Source organism: Bacillus rossius, chromosome 13, assembly GCF_032445375.1.
Source record: "Bacillus rossius redtenbacheri isolate Brsri chromosome 13, Brsri_v3, whole genome shotgun sequence".
Lineage (NCBI taxonomy): Eukaryota > Metazoa > Arthropoda > Insecta > Phasmatodea > Bacillidae > Bacillus > Bacillus rossius.
In genome coordinates, this window is record NC_086340.1 from 46,960,430 (window position 1) to 46,967,680 (window position 7,251).

Genomic DNA, 7,251 nt, shown 5'->3' on the forward strand with positions numbered 1-7,251 from the left:
CCCCTGCTCGGAGGGATAAGTGGGAAGAAGGTACCCAACAGCACATTTTTTGCCTCCCCAGATGACTCCCAAGGGTGGTTGTAGAAAAACAACAGTGCTCTCTCTATCATCATCCCCCTTCAGGAAAGTCATACTTGCACCACTGAATCCCTTCATAACACATGTGGAGATAAAACCATCGGTATGTTCCAACTTTGTTAGAATAAATGCATAAATCTATGTATCATAGGCGTACCCAGGGGGGGGGGGGGGGATTTGGGGGTTCAAACCCCCCCCCCCGAAAAGTCTTGGCTACCCTTCCCGTCTCAACGGCAACTCTAGAGAGGACATTTTCTTGCTTAAGAAGAATAAAATCCTATCTGCGGAACACCATATCTCAGGACAGACTGAATGGATTGGCCTTACTGAATGTCCATTACAACATCCACATCGACCCGGAGAATGTAGTTATTCAATTTGCAAAAAAAAAAAAAAAATAGAAGAATTCTTCTGTAAAAAGTTTGTAAGCTTAAAAAAGTTTATTATAAACAATTATTTTTTGGTGTTTATGGAGTTTTTCTGAAAAAAATTAGAAGGCCCCCCCCCCTCCCGAAAAATATCTGGAAGAACCCCTCCCGAAACTAAAATCCTGGGTACGCCTATGCTATGTATATATATTTCATACCTGTTGCAGCAATTTAGTAACCTAATAAGTTCCAACTTAAATTTTAAGTTGACACGATAGCTTGTTTTAAAGTTTAGTCTGAGAACAAATTTCAACTCAAAGTATTATTTACAGGTTAGCTTGATTGAAATGCTGTTGTAGTAACAAGTTTCAACTGGTACACTTGCCGTCGTCCGGGGTATCGGGCTCGAGTCCCGGTGTGGCTCCTAGTGGGAAAAGGCGGTTCTTGATCTGTGTTGTCCGGGTGGGCGCCAGACTAGCTCGTTTCTAGTCGTGAATTTGGGGTCGTGGATGTATGTGCCCCTGCGTGGCCCACTAGGGCCGGCGGCGGTGTTGCGTGAGATGATTTTAAATAAGAGACGTGGAGTTGAGGTGGCGGTGTCGTACCTTTTATTCAGAGGAGCGAGTCGTACACGATACAACACTCTACAGAGGTCCCCGGGGGGTTTTACTTGTTATTCCGTGGCGCCGTATTGTTTGTGTTCCGCGTTACGTGGCCTCGGATGCTGTTATGTCTCAGACGTCTCACTGGGTACGCAGGTAACGTAATTTCGTAACACAAAGGCGGGACACAAAATACACTGAATTAAGGGGGCGCGTACAGGTTACGTGGCACTCGTTACTCGGGTAACGTAAGTTAGCAATACAAAACACGGGATACAAAAATACACTGGATTAAGGGGGCGCGCACGAGTTACGTGGCACTCGTTACTCGGGTAACGTAAGTTAGCAGTACAAAATACGGGATACAAAAATACACTGAATTAAGGGGCGGGCGATTGGAGACGGCCAATCCCGTATGCAAATGTCTCGGCGCGGGTGTTGTGCCCACTGTGGTGAAACACGCACCGCAATTAAGTTTGTCCAAGTTCCCTTGCGGGTTTGTGGTCAGCGCCGTGCGCGTGACCTTAAACAAAGTTCTGTACGTTGCGGGAGACAGCCCGTGCCGTATGCTGAAGAGCAGCCCCGCTGACCAAGTGTGGTGCGGGGTGTCCTTAAGTTGATGCGGCCGGATTAGGTCCGGGACCGAAAAAAGGGACCGGGTACTCACGGAGAGGTTAAGTAATAAAAGGGGTTTGGTTAATTAGTGACTATATTTACCGGACGTTACTTTCAATGTAGACAAAGGATGTTGCCTCTCCGTGGGACGTAGGTCCGCCCCGGTCCATGAGCTGCGCTGAACTGCCGAACTGGCATGGCGTCCGAGGGAGGCTCGGCCTCTCTCGCGCCAGGCGTGACCTCATTACGCTAGACTCCAAACGGGTGTGTCTGGAAGAGATTTTATTGTCGCTAAAATCCTCATTTAATGTTTCAGGAGGAATGGGTACGGTTCTTCTCTTGTCTACATAGGGGTTTCCGCGGCTTTGTCTTTAATTGCTGTTCGGGTCGCCTGACTCGGGTGGGCCATGGCCAGGGGTGTGTTCCGTTAGCGGGAGCGTATACTGGCGGGTGCAGGTCGGGCTCTGGGGTGGTCGTCGGCCAGACGACATCAAACGCCCCCCCCCTGTGAAGCCCGACCTTGCGCCGCTTATGGTCCCGCTAACATGGGGCCACCCCTAGCTCCGGCCGCTCCATTCCGGCGTGGTTCGCGGCTCAGCAGCTGGTTGGCTCCGCGTACTGGACCTGGTGATCAAGGCCGACTGGGCCAACGTGCGCGCCGCCCCGGTTGCCGTCGTGGCAGGCGTGCCGGGGGCGGCGTCGTGGCGCCTGTGCGGGGTCAGCGGCTGATAGGGTCAGCGTACTGGACCTGGTGATCGTGGCCGACTGGGCCAACGTGCGCGCCGCCCCGGTTGTCGTCGTGGCAGGCGTGCCGGGGGCGGCGTCGCAGCGCCTGTGCGGGGTCTGCGGCTGATAGGGTCAGCGCACTGGACCTGGTGATCGTGGCCGACTGGGCCAACGTGCGCGCCGCCCCATTTGCCGTCGTGGCAGGCGTGCCGGGGGCGGCGTCGTGGCGCCGGTGTGTGGTCAGCGGCTGGTAGGGCCAGCGCACTGGACCTGGTGATCGTGGCCGACTGGGCCAGCGTGCGCGCCGCCCCGGTTGCCGTCGTGGCAGGCGTGCCGGGGGCGGCGTCGTGGTGCCGGTGTGTGGTCAGCGGCTGGTAGGGCCAGCGCACTGGACCTGGTGATCGTGGCCGACTGGGCCAGCGTGCGCGCCGCCCCGGTTGCCGTCGTGGCAGGCGTGCCGGGGGCGGCGTCGTGGTGCCGGTGTGTGGTCAGCGGCTGGTAGGGCCAGCGCACTGGACCTGGTGATCGTGGCCGACTGGGCCAGCGTGCGCGCCGCCCCGGTTGCCGTCGTGGCAGACGTGCCGGGGGCGGCGTCGTGGCGCCTGGGCGGGTTCAGCGGCTGATAGGGTCAGCGCACTGGACCTGGTGATCGTGGCCGACTGGGCCAACGTGCGCGCCGCCCCGGTTGCCGTCGTGGCAGGCGTGCCGGGGGCGGCGTCGTGGCGCCTCCTAGCTCCGGCAACAGCTCCACCCGGGTGGTGCTCGCGGTGGCCGCAGTTGGTAGGGCCCGAGCACCTGTCCCGGGTCGTCCCACGCCAAACATCCGGGGGTCGACTCGTCGAGGTGGCCTTGCGGCTGACAGGCTCCGCGCCCTGTTCCCAGGTCGTAGTCGGCCAGGCGAACTGGAGGTCTGTGGGCCCGTCGGGGTCGTTCCGCGGGCTCGCTGGCGGGTTCGCTTGTCCCCAGTCGATGTCCCGGTCCGCGGAGGTCCTCCTTCGGCGGCGGTTGACAGTTCGTGGACTGGTAAGGGGTCCGTTCCCGTTCGGGTATGGTGGCTGATGCTGAGGCGGCGATCTCCGAGTCGGTCTCTCCGGGTTGCGTGACGATCGGCGTTGGCCCGTCGTCGTTGCATGCATCGGATTGACCTATGCTGTGCGACAGCTCGGCGATCTCCACGGCCTCTTCGTCCTTGCCCCGTGGGTAGTATTGCGGTGGGGGGCTCTCGTACACCACGCTCCCCTCCCAAGGTACTACTGCCGTCTCCGGTGCGTCCTCGTGGACCTCTTCCGGCTCGTCTGGCACGTCGTGGGCGGGGTCGCCCCCGGTGTCCCCCGTGGCCGTGCTAAGTGCGTAATCGTCGAGGTACGTGGGCGGGCGCCGCCACCGCCGTGGTTGTGGCCTCGCCTCGTTGTCTGACGCGGCCTCTGCGGGTGATGTCACGGGCGTGTCCGCGGGTTCGTCGCGGGGCCTGTTGGACGTGGTGTTCGTGAACACCAGGGTGCGGTATGGGCGCGGTTCGGGTCGGCTCCTAGCGGGGGTCGCTTCTGGCGAGTCGTCCTCTTCCTGGACTACGTCGCTCTCCGGCGTACGGCGTCCGTTTTCGTCCGGAGTGGGGGGTCCTGCGTCTCCGTCTGGGTTCCTCTCCCCAGGTAGGGCGGTGAGCCGGATGTCGTCCCTGTGCACCTTCTTCAGGCGCCGTCCCTCCGTGCGGACTAAGTACGTCGTCCTGCCTAGTCGTCGCCGTACCGTGTATGGCCCGCCCCAGCGCGGGGCCAGTCCCGCGCAATAGTTGCGGCGTGCGGCTGAAAGTGGGTGTAGTCGCGCGAACACCTGATCGCCGACCTGCACGGCGGGTGGAGGATGATCTGTGGTTGGGGTGATCCGGTTGGCGTACCTCTCCTGTCTACGTCTTGCCTCGTCGTGCAGAGTCACCCGTCGTTGGTCACGTTCCTCCGTCGTCTCGTCGGGGTGTGGAGTGCCGTGTGTGGCTCATTCTCCCGGTAAGGGCAGGTTGTGGCCCTGTATCATTTCGGCCGGTGTGCGGCCGGTTGCGGCGTTGGTGCGGCGTCGTACACAGAAGAGGGCGTCAGCCACGTGCAGGTCCCCCTGCGTGTGGTCCGCCCCCAGCCGGATCCGGAGCTGTGCCTTCAGTTCCTGGTTCCGGCGCTCTGTCGGGTTCGCTCTCGGGTGGTAGGCAGGCGTCGTGTGGTGCTCGATCTGGTGTTCGTCGCACCAGCCCTTCCAATGTCGCCCCAGGAACTGACTGGCGTTGTCCGTCAACACCGACTGGGGGTATCCCCAACGTGACAGGAATTCCCTGGTCAGCAGGCTGATGATGGTAGGTGTGCGCACGTTCCCGCATGGATACGCCTCTGTCCACCGCGTGAAGAGGTCTGTCACGACGAGGAGGAAGCGTTTGCCGCGCGGCGTGCGGGGGTAGGGGCCCATTACGTCTAAGGCTATCGTTTGGAAGGCGGTGGTGGGTTCCCTGGGTCGTTGTTGCTCCTCGCCGTCACGCCGCCTCGCTTTCCTCGCCTGACAGACCTCGCATTCGCGCACGTACGTACGTACGTCGTACGTGACGCGGGGCCAGTGGTAGTGCCGGGTGACTTCTCGTCGTGTCTGATCGGTCCCCGGGTGTCCAGCGAGGTCGTGGTCGTGGAAGAACCGAAGGACCGCTTCTCGGGCTTCCGTCGGGACGTAGGTCCTCCAGTCTTCCTGGTGTCCGGGTGTGTGAGTCTGAATCAGGCTGTCTTGCACGCGCCACGCCTCATGTCCGGCGGTCGCTTGCTGGCGGCGTCTTGCCGCGTCTATTGACGTTTCCTGTGCTCGACGTACCCGGTCTTGGACGTCGGCCACGGTGTTGGGTGGGTCTTCGTCCCCGTCCGCGTCGGCCGTGATGCGCGCGCATGCCGAGTCGTGCGATGCGTGTCCGTGTGGTGTGTCCGGGGGTAGAATCTCCTCCCAGTCGTCCTCGTCCGTCAGCTCTGTTCGGTCGTCGGGTTCCCGCGACAGTAAGTCGGGGAGCTGGTTCTCCGTGCCGGGAACGTGCTCGACGTCGAAGTCGAACGACTGGAGGAATAGCGCCCATCGTATGAGTTTGCCTTTCCGTCCCTGCATCGTACGCAGCCAGGTGAGGCAGCTGTTGTCCGTCCTCAGTGTGAAGCACTTCCCCTCCAGGTGGGGCCGGTACTTCTTCATGGCCCAGACTACGGCTAGGCACTCTTGCTCGTTGCTGTGGTACCGGCGTTCGGCCGGTCCGAGCTTTGCGCTAGCGTAGTCGATGACCTCGCGGACCCCGTTCGGGTCCGTGTGGAAGAGCACCGCGCCCACACCGAGTGCGCTGGCGTCGGTCTGGAGGTAGAGGCGGCGTCCGGGGTCTACTCGTGTGAGGGTGTGACAGCGAGTGAAGGCGGCTTTTATTTCTTCAAAGGCGCGTTGCGCGGGTTCGCCCCAATGGTACCGTGCCCGTGGTGACAGGAGGTCGGTCAGCGGTGCGATGGTACGGGAGAAGTCGGGAATGTACCCCCTGAGCCAGTTCACTAGGCCGATAAACCGTTGGAGTTGCTTCCTCGTCCGCGGTGGTGCCGCCTCAGCGATCTTGCGCAAGTGAACGGGTTGGGGTCGGTTGCCAGCCGCGCTTACTAGGTGGCCCAGGAATTCGACCTCCTGGGTCCCTATATGACACTTGTGGTGTGCGGCCGTGAGATGGTGTGTGGCTAAGCGTTCTAGGACCAGCGCCAGGTGTCTGGCGTGGTCCTCCCACGTCTCGGAGAAGACGATCACGTCGTCGAGGTACGCGATCGCAAACCGGCCCAGGTACCCCTCCAACACTCGGGTCATCATTCCCTGGAACGTGGCCGGTGCGCACTTTAGCCCAAAAGGCATGGCGCGAAATTGAAACTTCCGCTCGTCTGGTATCATGAACGCGGTTTTCCCCCTGTCTTCCGCCCGTATGGGCACTTGCCAATACCCAGCCTTCAGGTCGAGCGTACTGAAGACTTTCGCGCGGCCGAGTCCGGCTACGGCAGCGTCGACGCTGATTGAGGTGGGGGTGAGCTAATCGTGATCGCGTTTAGCTGCCGAAAGTCGACGCAGAAGCGTAGCGAACCGTCTTTCTTTGGGGCTAATACGACGCAAGCATTGTAATGACTGTTGGACGGTTCGACTACCCCGTCGCGAAGCATGTCCGCCACTTGCTCCCGGATGGCCCTCTGCTCCCGGAACCCGTAGCCTCTCGGGGCCTCGTGTACTGGGTTGTCGTGGGTGGTCGGGATGTGGTGTTCGGTGATGGTGGTGCGCTTCAGTGGGTCGGCTACCGCGAAGACGTCCTGCCTTTCTGCCAACACGCGTTCCACTGCTGCTCGGTACTCGTGGGGGACGTTGTGGCGGAACTGGTCTAAGGTTACTTTCTCCCCCTGACTCTCGGGGGTAGTGCCTATGGCGTACACCGTGAGCCGCTCGCGGGTGCCAATGTAAACTCGTCTGGGTTTCATTTCGATCACCGCATCTTGTCTCGCTAACCATGGTTGGCCTAGTACTATCCCTTCGTGTAAGTCCTCTACCACTAGGGCGGTTACCGTGGTGACGTCGTCCCGAATGCGTACCTCGAGTTCGGCTTGCCCCACTGTCCTTCCCGGTTGCGTGCTGGTTGCTAACCGTAACTCGGCTTGGTGGGGCTGCAGCGCGCCGGGGGGTACCAGGTGGGGGGCCACAAACACGTGGCTCGCGCCCGTGTCTACCAGGGCCGCCGTGGGTTGTCCGTTGACTTCCACGGGGATGCGGAGTAGGCCGTCGCGGGGACGGACTAGCTGGTTTAGTTGCGGTGTGGCTATTTCCGCGGCGGGTGTGGGTTGGCTCGG